Source organism: Gymnodraco acuticeps, unplaced genomic scaffold (genome assembly GCF_902827175.1).
Source record: "Gymnodraco acuticeps unplaced genomic scaffold, fGymAcu1.1, whole genome shotgun sequence".
In the NCBI taxonomy this organism is placed as follows: domain Eukaryota; kingdom Metazoa; phylum Chordata; class Actinopteri; order Perciformes; family Bathydraconidae; genus Gymnodraco; species Gymnodraco acuticeps.
Genome location: NW_022992222.1, coordinates 1,253,144 through 1,271,603, shown reverse-complemented (window position 1 = coordinate 1,271,603; position 18,460 = coordinate 1,253,144). Strand labels below are relative to the sequence as shown.

The 18,460-nt window shown below is 39.5% G+C and overlaps 1 long non-coding RNA gene across 1 annotated transcript; it reads right to left on the bottom strand.

Annotated features, from left to right (window-relative positions):
* Window positions 1–3,397: 3,397 nt before the first annotated feature.
* Window positions 3,398–4,233, bottom strand: LOC117539737. The gene is made up of 3 exons (XR_004568066.1): window positions 4,047–4,233; window positions 3,755–3,805; window positions 3,398–3,461 (listed from the first exon to the last, which is right to left on the bottom strand). It is a non-coding gene; the product is annotated as an uncharacterized LOC117539737 (long non-coding RNA).
* Between the last annotated feature and the right edge of the window lie 14,227 nt (window positions 4,234–18,460).

Genomic DNA, 18,460 nt, shown 5'->3' with positions numbered 1-18,460 from the left:
AAAAACAGATGAATTATATTACCTTTTTTTACATTATTTTAATAGCAACATTCATTCATCTGTTGTCATCTTATAACTTATTTATCTTAACAGCTATCACTGTAAAAAAAAAAGGATTTAATTTCATCTTACTATATTTATCTTTACATTCTGTTCTTGCATATGTCTTATTATATTTACGTGTATATAGATTTCTGCCTGCACTAATTTATTATTCTTAATTTAATTTTGAATTTATTTTATTGTTTTATGTCTTATATAACTATGTTGCATTGTTGGAGGAGCTCGGGACAGATGATTTTCATTGCCATTCCTACACTGTAGCCTATGTGCATATGACATAAATCCTTTGAATCTGAATCTTGGAAACACGTAATTGTTGAATGGATTAACTGCATAGTTAACATGTTGGCCCTCTATTGTCTTTTATAATGCACTCTTAAATTTAAAACAACATTATTCAAAAGAAAGTTGAATATCTACAGACCTCAAAAAGTTATTGTATGTGTTTTTGTTTATTATTTTTATTAGGTAAGGAGATGCCTGAAAAACACTTCAGTGCCCACCATTTTCTATTTCACCAATGGCAAAGAACAACAGCCTAGAAGGAAAAGCAGGGTGAGGAACAATGACTAGGTAAGTGACAGTCCTAGTTCGACTGTTAACAGCAATGAGGAGGTTGCAGATGTAGACCATGGTAGTGGTGAAAACAGTCTTGCTGCTGATCAGAGCAATATCATTATGATACAAGACACACCTGAAGAAGCCTTTGTTGTTCCACATGTGGAGCATAATGACATTCCAACAGTCAATGCTTGTGAGGATGTTGGTTTGGGTAGCAGCAGCCAACAAACAAAACAAATTGGAAAACAGGCAGACTCCGCCTCTGTTCACTCTTACACTTGGGCTTTAAACTAAGACGGGTCATACTGAATAGTTTGTGCACACATTTTTAACATGTGATCTTTCTTTCATGTAGGACGCTTGAGGGAAGTTGCAACGCCTCGGCCAATGTGATGTCTTCTCCACATGAAAGAGATTGAAGGCATACGTTATAACTTGAGACAATTTTCCAAAAGTTATGACTTTTATTGGTTTAGGTAGTAATGGATTACATCTAACACGAATCAAGATCGTATAGAAAAAAAGGAAAGTGTAATCCTTAGTTACATAGGAAAATATGTAATCGGATTAGTTTTACTTTTTTTAATAATAGGGAAACTCAGGATTACAATCTTATTCAAAACCTAAAAAGAGCATACAGTATAGTGTTTGTTGTAAAATGATCAAATTGTATCTCTTCTCTGGAAGCGGTACTGTTCTGTAGGCTAATACTTTAATTGTGAATCTATACACCTACTGCCTGAATCTGTTTTATGGTATTATATTATACATTTAAGTAAACAAATAATATTAATATTTCTTCTCTCCTGTGTTTATTTGCATTGCATTTGATATTGAGGTAATCCAAAAGAAAAATAAAGTTATCAGGTTACATTACTTTTATATCTTGATACTTTTTTTGTTTTGTTTTTGGCAAGTAGCCCTCCCAACCCTGTACATAAATTACATCATTTTAATTAGATACAGTTGTTGCACATCTTTCATTTATGTTCTAGTGTACTTAAGTCAACAAATGCAAGATGTAACTTTCAATGTGGCTTGTGTATTTATCACATTTTCAATGTGAAATAGATCTGATTAAATAAAGACTAAAAGCACAATCTTAAATGTAGACATTTATCATTTTCCTATGCTTATTGTTAATGTAGTGGTGTTATAAACAAAATGTTGTCGTGAAGGAAATTAAGATGTTTTATTTGTTGACAAAAGATTTAAAGTTGATGCTCACAACATGTGGGAACATTTATTGAGAAAAATGTTTCTATTGTAAAACAAATATTTATCTGCATACTGAACAATTTCGAAACTCTAATAGGTATTATCTTCTGTGATGTTACGACCCTGTAGGGATTGTGGGTATTGCACTTCATAATTACATTCTAATATGGTATGCTTATGACATAGTTGATGCCAAAATACATGGGATTAGGGGAGACCTTCTTGTTGTTTGCATTGTCACTGATAAATGACAGGATATTATTCATTGTCAAGATTTTGTGTTTTTAAACTTGGGACTCTTTTCAGACCGCTACGGCGTGGGAAAAGATTTGAGCCTTAATGTGTAATGTTTTCTGTATTGTATGGTTAGCTTATCCTTTCATTTGATAGTCGGATTTTGATGTGATAACTAACATTTTCAGTAAGCAGTAGACAAAAGAAGGGAAAATATGAATGTCATTTATTTATTTTTGGTTTATCTGGGAGAGCATGATCTTCATGCCAGGGTGCCGATGGTGAAGCTGGTGCAGGTCCTCCTTCATCTGGTTCAGCAACTGAACACTGGGCACATCCCCCAAGTCATTGCCGCCACAGTGGATGAGGAGGACATCCGGGACTGCTTTTCCTCGCAGGGAGTAGGAAAAGAAGGGGATGACACCTTGTAGCGTAGGTCTTATCCCTGAACGAATAATTTAAACTTTTTAGATACAGAAAAAGAGGGATAGCCCGGTGACCTAGCTACTGAATTTTACAAAGGAAAAATAATAAATCAATTCACTTTCAACATCAAATGTCTGTATTTTTGTTGACTCCAAATAATAAATCAGTACATCAAACAAACATACTCATGTCACAGACCATTTACCAGATAAACTTAACTCCAATACATACAAACAAATAAGCCAAGTTAACTCACAAAACATCAATACATCCTGGGGATTGACTGTGAGTGAGTGTGGGGGAGGGGAGAAGTCTTTTTTGTCCTTTGTCACTCAGTTTAGGAGTGTATTTCAGGGGATAAGGATGTGTGAAAGTAAAGTTGTAAAGTTCAGCTTTTCCAGTTCAGAGTGTGGGGTGTGTGTGTGGGTAGAGTGCTAGAGGAGGAGAAATGATATTGGTGTAGTGAGAACCACTTATCTGAGGGTGACAGGCCAGAATAGCTCACTGGATTGCAGGGTTAACTTGGAAGGGGAAAGTTGAATGTTTCCCCAACAGCTCCTGGGTTCAGTGGCAAAAACTCCCAAAAAATAGCCTGATTCAGCAGATGATGTCCTCAAGAATCCACGTTTCTCCTTGTTCGATTCCAACTTCCTCTTGCTTCTGTCTCCCTCTTTCGAATGACATGCTGTCCTCCTTTTAACAGCACACAGGTGCCAATCATTCTCTTGATTGTTTCCTCCAGTTTCTCTCAGGGGTGCTTGATTAGCCACTCCCCTTTTTCTCAGAGAATCTGTAGGAGTGGGTTTACTTTCTCCCTGTCCTGCTACAACCTCTCCAGCGCAGTCCACCCCAACCGAACCAGCACACCCTCAGGTCGAGGCCAAGGTTGCTGCCGATGGTCTCTGTAGCTCTCTGGGCTCCACGCCGGACATAGCTGTCTCCGATTATCCATACAGTCACTATGGGAGGAAAATAAATGAAAGTATAAAGGGTTGCTCATTTTGTTCCTTTGACAATAACATACAAAATAACTATGAAATCACACCCGTATGGTTAAAAGTAACAAGAGAGCAAAACCTCAAAAAACAGATTAACAGCACACAGTTTATATATATATATATATTTATATACTGTGTGCTGTTTATCTACAATTGTGCACACATGTATATATATATACATATATGGATAGTATGTTTGTGTGTAATGTCAACCATCTGAAGTAATGTAAAGTAAGCCAGGACCATCAACTTACAGGTTGTGCAGTTTGGCGTGGAGGAGGTTGCCATCTTCTTTTTTCTTAATGCTGAAATAAATAAAAATGGTTTAATCAATATAAAAGCACCTTTCTTTTTCTACAGTCATATTTCATTAATTCAATTTAATTCACGCAACACTGGCCATATCTCTGCTAGTTTACAAAGTTTAGTTACAAATGACATTTATATTTGAAAAACGGTGAAGCACTTAAAAAACAATTGTATAGTGTAGGTTCAAGAACATTTAAATCAAAAGGACAAGTTTTGTAAAGTTACAGGGTATCTTACCTTCAGAATATGCCGGGAACGAGGAGCAGTGACCGCAAGCTGGGTTGTTAGCATAGACTGTGTTGTTAGCATAGGTTGTTAGCTTAATACTGAGAGCATGTTAGCTTAGCTTCTTAGCCTGAGCTAGGTCTGGAACGTCACGCTCGTTGGCAGCAGGTCCCGCCCTGTCCCGCCTCGGCTCCGCCTCAGCACCGCCTCTTTGCCCTTATTTGGAGCAGGCGGGAGAAGGCGGGAGTTAGACTCTGACGTCACTGTCGAGCCGTTAGTAGCCGACTCCGCCTACTAAGGGCTTCACGGAAACTCTGCAGAATCCTATGGGTGACGTCACGGACCCTACGTCCATTTATATATACAGTCTATGGTGTACACCTATGAAATGTATAAGTAAACACATTTAGTCAAATAAAGTGACAGACTAGGCCTGTGCAGTTGGTATCAGCTATGCCCAGCATGGGCTCCTCCATCAGGCCTGGTCCTCCTCGCTGAGGAAAGACCCTCAGTCCTCTCCAAACCAACAGGACGTCCATCACACCGAGGTTTCTCCCTGAAGTCTCTGCTGCTCTCTGGACACCACGCTGTCTCAATCCGTCCACACTGAATATGAGAGGGGGAAAATGAAAATAATAAATGCTTTAGACAATAAGAAACATAAAGTTCACTGTTGAGTTGCTCAGTTTTTTTAGATTGTCAATACTATTACTGTATAACTAATATATCAGGTTAAGAGGCACATTCAAATAAAGATTGGTCTTTAAATACATGTTGTCTTTTGAATTGTTTGTCTAAAGTCAAGGATCTAGAATGGTACTTAGTTGTAATGATACAGTCTGGTTATTATGCTGTTTGGAGGAGGCCTCACAGGTAAGAGCGCTAACTAGCTACCATCACATGTACCTTAGCTTGACTTAAATGTATTAAACGTATAATTAAGTGATATCAAAATATAAATAACTAATGTCATACAAACATTAATATTTGCTTGATTCCAGTGTTGAATTTAGCACAATTGCATACAAACGTTAAGGGATTTTAAGATTCTGAAGTATTATGCTAAAAACTCAATAACTTCAATTATTATTTATAGTTTTGCTGAATAGTTTCATGTCCGCTTACCTTAGAAACGTAAAATGCGACGGCAGTGTGCAGATGGGGAGCATGTTAGCTTTGCTTGGTAGCTTCAGCTAGCTCTGGAACTTCCAGCTCGGTGGCAGGAAGTCCCGCCTCTTTGCCCTTATTTGGAGCAGGCGGGAGTTAAACTCTGACGTCACCGTCGAGCCGTTAGTGGCCGACTCCGCCTACTAAGGGCTTCTCGGCAACTCTGCAGAATCCTATGGGTGACTTCACGGACCCTACGTCCATTTATACAGTCTATGCTCTTTACCAAGGTCTGAACAATGTTTAATATTTCTAAAAGTATGAATCTGATTTAAAAGTTGTTGCTGTAATATGAATAATGTCAGAAAGATGTGAAACATTTTAAAGTTAGAATGAGGTTTCTGAGTGAAAGTATGAAGGAACAGTTAGCAGTTTAAGTCGCATGAAGATTTTTCAAGTCTGAAGAGTTTCTCCATTGACTTCCATGTTAAAAATGTGATGAATTATGGGATATATCTCGCGAATTATGAAAGTTATGAATGAGAAAAGTAATAGCCATTGATTCCCGATCGAGCTGAACGTTTTGATGTTTGAACGGAGTTTCTGCGATGTGGATTGTGGGAGCACAAGAGGCGCAAAAAACCCGGCGGAATAATAATAAAGAATTTTGTGCGTAGAAGAACAAGTAGTGGGAATGCTGTATCAGCATTCCCACTAAATAAGGAAGAGGTGGGAACATTTATTAGCACGTCATTTATAATTCACTGGAATTTAATGGGCATCCGAGGACATGCTCCAAGTCCCAATTAGAGATTAAAAGCCCTGATGAATTTACAACATGTGGCGAAAGTTATGCAAAGACCAGTCTGCGTCTCCTTCTATGACTCATAAAGACAACAATGCTGCAGCACTCATTGTGGCAACTTTCCATATTCATCATGAGTGATACGGAGCGAGATGTCAGCCATGTAAATATAATTAAATGATGACATAACCACATTATGTAAGAGCCTCTAATGGAGTTTGTACCTTCTTTCAGTTCTCCACATGAACATTGTTGTGTCAGACAGAAGCAAACCACGACTGAACAGCGGAGTTAATGGGCAGGGAGCAGGAATAAATGCATTATTATGGGGCGCTCTCACCCCTCCGTGACTTGGTCTTATTAAAGGAAATAAAACCTGACTCTCTGAATGAGCTGATGTTGCATGCTACAGCAGACAAAGTGAGTATGACAGTGGTGGGACAGCCGTACAGAGAGAGGCACACTGAGAGAAACACGGAACAAATAAATCCATGAGTCACATTAGCTGGAGAAGGATGGGGTGCTGAGAGGGGAACACAAGTAAACAGGATTATGAAACAAACCCTCAGGCAAATGAATATCATTGAGAGGTATATTCAGTGGTGTAGTGGGCGTTGGACGCGGGGGTACGCCGTACCCCCACTTATTTGGAGCATGATCTTTTTTTCAATAGTCTAATAAATATAAAAATATTTGCCAGTGTTATCAGTTGCAAGTGTGTATTTGTTGTTATAATGACAAAAACATAATACATTTCACAGTAATTATAATAAAAAATAAAAACGATTTCCTTCAAAAGTTTGCCGCCCGCCGATTTTGCGGCAGCTCTTTCCCTCAAGAACGCTAACTAAAAAGCTCTATAATGGCAGGCAAACATTTTTTACTTGACTTCTTTTCTAAAAAGAATATCATTCACAAGAAGAAAGAAGCTAGCAGCACTGAAGCTACAAGTGAAGCTGCTACTAGTATGGGATTAGTTTTGTATCATAAAGAGAAAGCAACACTTTTTCAGAATAAAGCAAAACTATGAGTTTAAAAGAAGAAAAAAACTGAGTCAAGCAAAATAAAATAAATTTCAAAAATAAAACTATAAGTTGCAAACAAATCATTTGTGTAATCATGTAAACTATAAGTCTTTTTTCTTTGTTTTAACATAGGTTTTTGTTTGCAGTTCTTGTTTCTTCTTTCTCAATGATCAGACTTTTGCTCTCGCTGCAGCTTTCTCTTTTGCGCTCACTCATTTTTTGTTTGAGATTCTGACACAAACCTCCCAGGTGGGCGGGACTTTCAGGGGTGCGTCCCCATTGGCTACTCAGTTTTTGAGTGACAGCCCAGTCCTCCAGCGATTGTACAGTGCAGGCAACTGCGGTGCGGTAGCTAGCTGAGCGTGGACAGAAGACCCCCAGAAGAACCAGCATTTCAATTATTATAATACTACAAGTGAAAATATATGTAAGTATTGATCATTTGAGTTGTTTGTGCTATACGTTCTGTTTCTTTATTGTGTTAAGTGAGAAGTAAAGCTGTGCTATGAAAGTTAGCAAGTAGCCTAACAGTTAGCTACATAGCTAGCAGTGAGTGAGCGTTCAGACACCGGCGCACACACTCAAACAGACTCGTGTGCCTGACTCTACCAACAGGTTTTCATGATTCTGTTTAGATATGCAAGTATAAGCCATGATAGCTTATTTTATTAACACGCTAATTTGATATGAAAATCAATGGAGGCTGAGTTAACTTTGTAGGAAAACCTACCGTCCATGAGCTGTGTTTTATTTGTTAACTTCATATTTTTCATTTCCTAAAACATTTATTTTCCTCTCATATTAACAGTGTGGATCATTGAGACAGCGTGGCGTCCAGAGTCTTATCCCGTTTTCCCACTTCCTCTGAGGGGACAGCACGAAGGGCAGTGGCGTGGCGTGGGAAAAAAAATAGGGGAAGCCAATAATACGTCCTTTCTTTTGGGTCGGGGGTGTGGTGGTCAATGTGATAACGTAACCAGATGAGTGATTACAGCACCCGGTATCATTTTACACACATTTATATCATACAGATGCAGGACTTACACACGCCTGTTATCTAACCGACAGGTCCGCATGCACTCTCCAGCCGAAACTCTAATAAGCATTCATTCATAAACTAAATCAGGAGACCTTTAACGTTTTACGTCCGATTCGCTCCTTTTTTCCTCGCTGTACACAGCTCCAGTTTGGGCATTGGCCTGTCATCAGATTGTATTTGTTGTTGCTGCTGTAGCGGAAGTTTAGTACAATTATTTTTGATGAAATACTCCACCCTCCATAATTGCACTTGCTTCAGTTGCTTGCTACTTTCTAACGGCGGTGAGAGTGATGCAGTGACGCTATCTATCTTCTATCGATTAGATTTATGATTCGAAAATTATAAAAGCAGGGTAGACATGTGGATATTATCCGACTGAACAAAACTTGCATTTATCTAACAGGTTCGTTTTCCACTGACCTTATTTCGAGCTATTTTCCTAAATCCTATGGAGAAATCTCATTGCTTTTTGTCGAGGGAAACCGAGCGCAGCTTACTTCCGGATTTTAGGACGCGTCACTGCAACACTATGCGATTTGATTGGATTGTGAGGCAAGGGAAGCCAGCCGCCTCTGGCTTCCCTTGGCATGGCCCTGACCAATCACAGGTTGGCAGGGGCATCACGTGAGCCTCATCTGATTGGTCAATCCCTCAATTTTCTTTCACCAAGGGAAGCCATATTCGGCTGGCCTCCTCTCGCAACAGTGAGTGCAATCTACTGTTTCACCATAACATCTAGAGGGGCGCTGTTTGTTTCACTCTTTGTAAAATACTCAATGAGAATGGGGGAGGGACGGGCCGGCAGCAACACTCAGCAAATGAGAATTATCGAAACAAAACAAAGTGTTTTTATTTATTTATTTAAATTATAACTACAACCCGAAAAAACAGGGGAAGCCTGGCTTCCCTTGGCCTCCGGGAGAAAACGCCACTGACGGAGGGGGGGCATGAAGAAAGAACTGCACCAGCTTCATCCACGCTGGCGTTACTGTTATCACTGGCTCAGTGTCATTTCATTTGACCAAATGTCTTTACATATACATTTAATAGATTTTATTATTATCCACCTTTTTGTTTTATGTCCTTTTATTTAAAACATTCTTTGAGACTTCATCTTCTGGTTCAAATTTCAATAAATGTAATTTGTATAATCACTCTTTTGTCTTTATTCTACATGAAAATGTTAGAGATTCCATTCAAATCTGTTGATTATTCATATCTTCCTCAGGCTAGGAATAGTATGTCAAATTTTTACATTTTTCTCACAGGATATAGAATGAAACAACACCGGTTTTATCCATTGTGTATGAATGCTTCAGCTCTTCAGACCAACATAGTAAGATGTGAGCATGTTCCTAATTGTGTTGGTATGCAGCCTAGGTCTGGTCTGTTTAATAACGCAAATCTGCCACTTTTATATTGCAGAATTTGTTCAATTAAAGCAGTCTTTAATTGTTCATCCTAAACATAGCAATATATGCTTTTGAAATGTAACATGTCTTTGAAAAATAATAGTATACAGTTTATATTGTGTATCACCTTTAGCTTAAAAATACATAGATGTGTTTTTTTAATCTATAAAATAAATAGACAGAGACTTTATCAATCCCAAATTGGGAAATTATTTAACAGCAGCAGTGTGTTCAGGTATTAAAATATTTAAAGTTGGAATCCATAAGATAAGTCCGATATGTTCATGAAAACTCCCCAGGAGACACCGACACACATGGCCGAGTGGACTCCGGAGTTTGCTGCATGAGTTGCACTGTATAATCTGTGGTGTAGTGGGCTGTCACTCAAAAGCTGAGTAGCCAATGGGGACACACCCCTGAAAGTCCCGCCCACCTGGGAGGTTTGTGTCAAAATCTCAAACAAAAAATGAGGGAGCGCAAAAGAGAAAGCTGCAGCGAGAGCAAAAGTCTGATCATTGAGAAAGAAGAAACAAGAACTGCAAACAAAAACCTATGTTAAAACAAAGAAAAAAGACTTATAGTTTACATGATTACACAAATGATTTGTTTGCAACTTATAGTTTTATTTTTGAAATTTATTTTATTTTGCTTGACTTAGTTTTTTTTTCTTTTAAACTAATAGTTTTGCTTTATTCTGAGAAAGTGTTGCTTTATCTTTATGATACAAAACTAATCCCATACTACTAGCACTACATCATCAGAAGAGCCGCCTAAAGACGTGGATAATGCTAGCACTAACGTTAAGGTTAGTTGCGCTAGCAACGTTCCCCTGGCTAGCTCAAGCTCACCTTTCCCAGATATATGGACGGAGGAGATGTGGCGGAAGAAACAAGAGGTGTGTGTTTGTGTGTGTGTGTGTGTGTGTTTGTTTGTGTGTGTGTGGTGTGTGTGTGTGTGTGTGTGTGTGTGTGTGTGTGTGTGTGTGTGTGTGTGTGTGAAGCAGCGCTGTCTACTTATTTGCAATGTAGGCTAGGCCTAATCAGAATAATTTCAAGTCCAGATTCAATGTTGTTTGCATAAGTAGGCTATATTTTTCGTTTCGTTTATGTAATAAGTTAATTTCAGGACAACCTTGGGAATTCTGTTTGTTTGTTATGAGTTTTAAATAGATTTAGAAGAGAGAGAGAGAGAGAGAGAGAGAGAGAGAGAGAGAGAGAGAGAGAGAGAGAGAGAGAGAGAGAGAGAGAGAGAGAGAGAGAGAGAGATCTGTCTGCTTAGTTGCAATACTGTAGCTTATGCAATTTAGGCCTATACATTATTTATGGGCCAGTGTGTCCATGGTTTTGAGTCTGTGTGTGTGTTGAGCGCAGCACCGTCTGCTTTTTGCAGTACAGTAACTAAAGTAGGATTAAGCATACCGGTAGTTTCTGTGGACATGTCTGCCCGTTTTGTGAGTGCACTGCGCGCATGCGCACTTGTATGGCATTGTTTGGAGCTAATTAAAATAGCGTCCCCCCCAGTACAAAAATCCCCACTACACCACTTGGTATATTACCGCCAACAAACATGAATCAACTCCCTCCGGGGTGAAAAAGTTGTCTCACAACCAAAAAGACAAGGAACCGAATATCCTTACTTACTGTTTTAAAAAAAAGAAAGGGCCCACTTATTCTCTGCCAATTGTCAGATAAGATTATGACTTCTTTAATGTGCATAAGGGTGTTCAATTAAAAGTGAAACCTAGCATAGTGCTACACGCTTCCCTCCAGGGCTGAAGTCCAATAGTCCATTTAGCTTAGGAACCTTCCTAACGGAGTGAAATGACCCGGAAGTACGTCACTGGCAGCCATGATAAGTGCCGTTCCAATTCTCCAAATGAAAGGAAAGGAGGTTTCAAACTTCCTTTATAACCTCCTTTAGCTTAGGAACCACTGGACCTCCCTAACCGAAAGGAGAGGAGAAAATGCTGCCCCACAATGCATTGCAGCCGCAGCATTTGACGTCACACAACAGTCGATACAGACACAAACGATAATGGGAGAAATTATATCATGAAAGTTACGGTGCTTATTAAGCTTTTTAAAACGTATGTGGTAAGTTGCCAAAGTGCTTTGTTTTGAACGTTCATCAGTATTAAAATCAAAAAGAGAAATATGAACGTTAGTTTTTACTGAAATGATCAAATAAAGTCAACATTTCACTGAGCTGTGTGGAGTTTGTTCAACTTTTAAAAGATGTTTGAATGGTGATATACACAGTGATAGATGTTAAGGACTAACGTTTAAAATAAATACATTTGTATTTATTTTAAGATCTTTTAATAGTTCATACAATCATACGTATTGGGATCATTTGTATTAATGTGGACCGGAGGGAGAGGGTGATGAGCATAAGTTTCACTTTCCTTTTTTATTTCAATTCCAACTTTGGTCATGAAGAATATGTTTCTCTGTTGTCCACGTTCATAAAGCATAAAACAACAGCATCAGAGCACGGTGCAGAGTCTCTAGATGAGTTTACAGTAGTCCGTCGTTCTTATTATACATCCATGTTGTAGTCCGCTGTATAGAAAACTGTGGTTTCCATAGTTTCCCCACAGCAGCAGACGCACATTCATGACGTCCGCTGGCGCATCATAAACACGTCGGATAGTGAAAGTGCATTCGGATTCTCTAAGCACCGCAGTCTCTTCTCCTAAATCCTTTTGAATTCTCCTATCCACTATCCCTTAACTCCGTGACGTTTCACTCAGAGGTCAAGGAATAGGAGATAGGGTTAGACGTTAGGAGCTGATTTTTGGATTATCGGAACGCAACCCCGGAGCTTTAATCATTGCTCCACCATTCCTAATAGAGTGATTATTAGCACAGGGATTAATCGGCTCATTTAAATCTCACACCGGCCCTTTCTTGATTTACTTCTCTTGGCCACTTCCAAGTGCACAAAGGAGAGGAGGCAGCGGGGGACAGTTAAAGAGAAAGGAAGCTGTTCCCCCATTTACTCCCCCTCCTGATGTTTGCTTCACAGTAGCTAACAAGGAGCGCAGGAAACTTTAACTATTTCCCCTCCTGACCAGTGGCGCCAGCAGGGGGGGGCAGGGGAGGCCATGGCCACCCTGATATATTTGTTGGCCCCCCCACTGGCCCCCCCACCACACACACCGCCTCGCCAGTCACGTACTGTATGCGTAGTAGTTTATCTGATATTTAACAACAAATACACAGCCAGCGAGTCGCTTGATTTGAGCTTCCAGGGTTGCGTTCCGATAATCCAAAAATCAGCTCCTAAATTCTAACCTGATCTCCTATTCCTTGACCTCTGAGTGAAACGTCACGGGGTTAAGGGATAGTGGATAGGAGAATTCAAAAGGACTTAGGAGAAGAGACTGCGGTACTTTAGAGAATCCGAATGCACTTTCACTATCCGACGTGTTTATGATGCGCCAGCGGACGTCATGAATGTGCGTCTGCTGCTGTGGGGAAACTATGGAAACTACAGTTTTATATACAGCAGACTACAACATGGATGTTCAATAAGAACCACAAACTACTGTAAACTCATCTAGAGACTCTGCACCGTGCTCTGATGCTGTTGTTTTATGCTTTATGAACGTGGACAACAGAGAAACATATTCTTCATGACCAAAGTTGGAATTGAAATAAAAAAGGAAAGTGAAACTTATGCTCGTCGTCACCCTCTCCCTCCGGTCCACATTAATACAAATGATCCCAATACGTATGATTGTATGAAAATATCTTAAAAATCAATACAACTGTATTTATTATAAACGTTAGTCCTTACCATCTATCACTGTGTATATCACCATTCAAACATCTTTTAAAAGTTGAACAAACCCCACACAGCTCAGTAAAGACTGTGAGATGTTGACTAGGGCTAGTGAGGAGATGGCCATACATGCTAGAAAGTACATGTGGAACTCTGTTTTATAAAAGTGAAACTAAAACCTAAATACAGTTTTATTAATGTGATTGTGACCTTTGTAATCATTTAAGTCTTCAGTAAAAACTAACGTTCACATTTCTCTTTTTGATTATAATACTGATGAACGTTCAGAAAAAAGCACTTTGGCAACTTACCACATACGTTTTAAAATGCTTAATAAGCACCGTAACTTTCATGATATAATTTCTCGGTCATAATCGGTTGTTTCCGTGAACGGCCGACTGTTGAGTGACGGCAAATAATGCGGCTGCAATGCATTGTGGGGCAGCATTTTCTCCTCTCCTTTCGGTTAGGGAGGTCCAGTGGTTCCTAAGCTAAAGGAGGTTATAAAGGAAGTTTGAAACCTCCTTTCCTTTCATTTGGAGAATTGGAACGGCACTTAACATGGCTGCCACTGAGGGACTTCCGGGTCATTTCACTTGGTTAGGAAGGTTCCTAAGCTAAATGGACTATTGGAACGCAACCCAACACTCATACTGCAGCCCCTCCCTCTCCCTCTGCTACCATGGTAACACTCTGATACTCAGCGCACCACTCTGATACTCGCTCGCACCACTCTGATACTCGCGCACCCCACTCTGAGATTCGCACAGACAGCAGCAGGTTGCAGCAAAACGTTTCTTTCTACTGACTTTTCTACTGACTTGACAAAAATCCACCAGACCTCTAGAAGGTAAGTCGTATACGTTCGTTGCCTGTTAAGCCCCACAACACTTAGGCTTTAGTGTGTTAGCTTTAGGTAGCAAAAAACGGAGATATGCTTACCTTTAGCTGTTATTCTGATCAAAATGTGTGTTCAATGACATTAAAACGAGAAAAACGCTGGAAGACCTGGAAAACAGGCTCGGGGCTCAGTAAAGGCTGGATTGACTTCAGGTATAATTCGTCTGTAAACACACTTTGGCAGCTATCCTAGTTAGCGTTAGTTTAACTTGCTAAGCTAACGTTAGCTGATGTCGGTATGCTGGGCTGGTGTAATGCGTAGGCTACTATTAATCACTGCTGTGTGTAATGTCAATTTGCAGAAAATGAAGAGAAAGTCAACAGACATATCTTCTTATTTTAAGAAGAAGATGAGTAAAGGAGAGACAGAGCTGGCAGGGGAGCAGCATATAGGGCTAGTGAGGAGATGGCCATACATGCTAGAAAGTACATGTGGAACTCTGTTTTGTAAAAGTGAAACTAAAACCTAAATACAGTTTTATTAATGTGATTGTGACCTTTGTAATAATTTAAGTCTTCTACACACTTTAGGTCTGCAGCTCCTTCAAAATGAAACGAGAATATATGCAGTGTTTCCTCTTCTGTGTTCTGAGGTTATGAGACGACCATTAGTCAAGTTTGTTTTCATAATGTTCTGTATGCTAATCTAAAAAAAGGGTAACCAGTTTGTTTATAAAGTATAAATATACATTTTCAAAACAAATGGAATACAAGCTATATGTATTACTCTCACCACAGTGGCCTAATCTAAAAAAAAATGAAATATGTCTCGTCACCTATTTTCTGTCTAATACTAAAGGTGGTGTTTTGAATCATTTATAATGTTTTGAATTTGCTATAAAGGTCAATAATAGATGGTGTTTTTGTGTTCAATCACAGTATGTATTTACCATTTTATACCCCTTGTGTTTTTGGGTCCTGTTGAAATAAAATAGTCATGTTTTAAAACTTGATTTAATAAAGTCATGTCAATCATCTTTGATCCCAGTGTGACACAAACAGCTTTGTTCAGTCTAAAACAATTTATAACCTAGATACATAATATAACTGAAGAACATGTTGTGTTGCATTTGTGTATTGTATGTGTTGAGAATGCTGAACATTTTGTGCCTTACAATAAAGGAACTTATTTAAATTAAGCTGTATTTGTCTTTTTAAAAGGAAATAACAACTAGCATATATAAAAAACAAAACAATAAATCACCAACACATGTATACATAACACAAAACAAGGTTATTTTAAATGTTGTTTGGAGTAAAATGTTAACTATCCGTATTATATTCACTTCAGATGAATAGTATAAGAAACCAAAGTATATCAGTAGGTGATTCTCTTTGCCATTGTTTTAATCTAGTCTATACCTTTACAACAATTACATTCTTGGTTTTGGTGGGCCACCCCAAGATTTTCAGTGGCCCCATTTGGCCACCCCTATGAAAGATTTCTGGAGGCGCCACTGCTCCTGACTGGATAGCTTCATTCTACCGGGTGAGGTGGTGTGAGGACAGAAAGCGGGGGGAAAAAGGTATTGGAAGAGCAGACAAGGATAAGAGAGGTGATTAACAAACAGCCTCACAAATAGACCAGAGCTACATGTTTCGGTGCTAGACATTCCTGCAGTGGTATTTATGCTGCTGTTGTGGCAGTTTTATGAGGCCATTTTTCTCCGGATGTGTGGGTGTGAGGGTGGGATAAGAGCCTTGTGACGAGGGTGGATGTATACGCCATATAAGCGCAATGCCCTTGAATGTGGCCTTAGACCTGTGTTGCGTTTCATCCCTCCCCCCTCCACTGTCAAGAGATGGAATAACAGCAAAACGAATTCCAACTGTGGCTACAATCCGCTCTTCAGATAGCAGGGAAGATGTAGTGCTGTCAGAGTTACTGCTTCTTATTTTCTTGCTTTTCTGTATGCTGCACAAGCCCGCCTTAACCTGCCATCAGGCCCTGGGTTTTGTAGGCCCCCTTTTTAAACAAAACAAATCAAAGTCATTTATAGCCTCGGCAGGCTCTGTGATCGCACTTCTTCACTCTGCTCTACGCGCGCCTGGTCCTCTCCTCCAGATGAGTGACGTATCGGGCCTCCCTCATGTATCTGTCCGGTTGCCGTTGGCTCCCCTCCACGTAGCAAGTCCTCGTCGTTCTCTCCATCTCCTCCAACATCCCTCCTGTCTGTTTTTCCTCTCCCGCTACTCCATCGCTATCAGAACCAGACGGCCTACTTGGCTCCGAGGCCCCGCGGCCGGCACCGCTGCCGCTCGGTACAGAACTCATCTGTCCTTCCTCCTCATCCTGGCCTACAGGTTTAAAATAACCTGTAAGCTTCGGCATTTTTTATAATAGCTGCTTGTCTCGAAACTCCTTTTCCCTCAACAATTTCCTTTTCCGAGCGCCACTCTCAAACTTTTTCTCCTAAACAACCTTCATCTGTCACTCAATCACTCGCGATTTGAATAAGTCACATGTGAAACGTATTCTCATTCTGATCTGGTCTGGGGGAAGCTCGCGAGTGTGTGTGTATATGTGTGTGTGTTTGTGTATTTTTGCGTTTGTGTGTATTGTGTTTGTTTCCCGGGGAAAACACTCACGAGAAACACCGGCTGTTGTTATGCCTGCTGTGACGTCAAGTTACTCCGTTCTCCGCTTGTAATTATGCCGTTACAAGCTTCAAAGTTGTATTTATCATCTGAATTTGCCAAAACAAGTTTAATATTCTGAAAGCCAAGACTTTGTTTATTTTAAACCAGATGAAAACAAACTGTAACGGACCCTGCCGTGTTATCTATGATTACTATACGCCGCTGATTACTTCAGCGGAGGGAGGGGAACAGCAGAGTGGCGAGGGAGAGCTGTCTTCTTCCCTTTACAAGCTTCAAAAATGTATTTATCGTGTGATTTTGGAAATAAAAGTTTCATATTCTGAAAGCCAAGACTTTGTTTATTTAAAAAAAAAAATAAAACACCCGAAATACATTTTGTTTTTTTTATTGGCTCATGATAGGCCCCTGGTCTCCGTAGTCCCCTGGGCTTCAGCCCAGGTCAGCCTGTGCATTAAGGCGGCCCTGATGCTGCACACTGTGGACATACAGGCCGTTTCTCAATCGCGAGGATTTTGGCTTCCAAGCCAATATTTCAAGGATGCTATGTCATCGAGTGCCACCGAAGGACTGTTCCAATCTCCAGCATACTTGGAATTCCACCGAGGCCGCGTCCTTGGTTTGGGGGAAATTTTGAGGCTACACATGGGTAGACTTCGCGTCCTTAAAATCCCCACAATGCTTTGCGCACGGACCAATTTCAAAAACCCTTGCGGAGAATGGCTGAACCGACGCAGCACACATTTAAATGTAAGTATGTAGTGGCGTAGAACATGTGTTGGTAAACATGTTACTTTGTTACATTTGTTTGTTATCACGAAAAATGTGTTCCGTGAAAGTAAAGCAAGTTCATAATTAGATAGACATTGTGAGGTATTTATTGTTGGTACAGTTTATGTTGAAACCGTTAGAGACAGTGGTACACTTGTTAGCCTGTTCCATTCTTCTTCGTTTTCCGTAGCCGTGGCTTGGAAGTATACTTGCTTCGTTTCTGAAGGAAGTGACTTGGAAGTACACGACTACCAAGCCAGCATCCTCGCGATTGAGAAACGGCCACAGACAATGTATTTAATTTGCTATAATCCAACATCTGGTGTATTTCTTACATTTTTTTCAATGAACAGTACATACTTGTTATCCGTTCATTTGGTTATTACATTACATTACATTGCATTTAGCTGACGCTTTTATCCACAGCGACTTACAATAAGTGCGTTTGACCAACAAAATACAAACTTGAAGAAAACAGAATCATATAAGTACATCAGGCTTCATAGAGCTAAAACATTTCAAGTGGTTATAGTAGTGGGATGAAACTGAGTAAATATACTCAAGTATCGTATATAAGTACTATTCACACGTATTTACTTGAATATTTTCATTTTATGCTCTTCACTGCAAATGTTGTAGTGTTTACTCCACATTTTTTAACACTCATTACTAGTTAATTTTTACATATAAAAACACATGATATGTGATAATATGATGCTGAACTATATAAACACAGTATTTTAAAATGTCACTAAAATTAGCACAACATTGACACACCACAACAACAAAAAGTGTTGCAATGTATTTGTGAGTGATAAAAACAAAAAATAATAGTCTACTGTGCATAATTTTGACTCTCGAAGTACCCTTTTAGTTTATAATACTTTTAGTAAAATAAATTCTAAAAATCAGGACTTTTATTTGTTATGGTGTATTTTAAGTTAATACCACGGAATTAATACCTTTATTTAGTTAAAGGATCT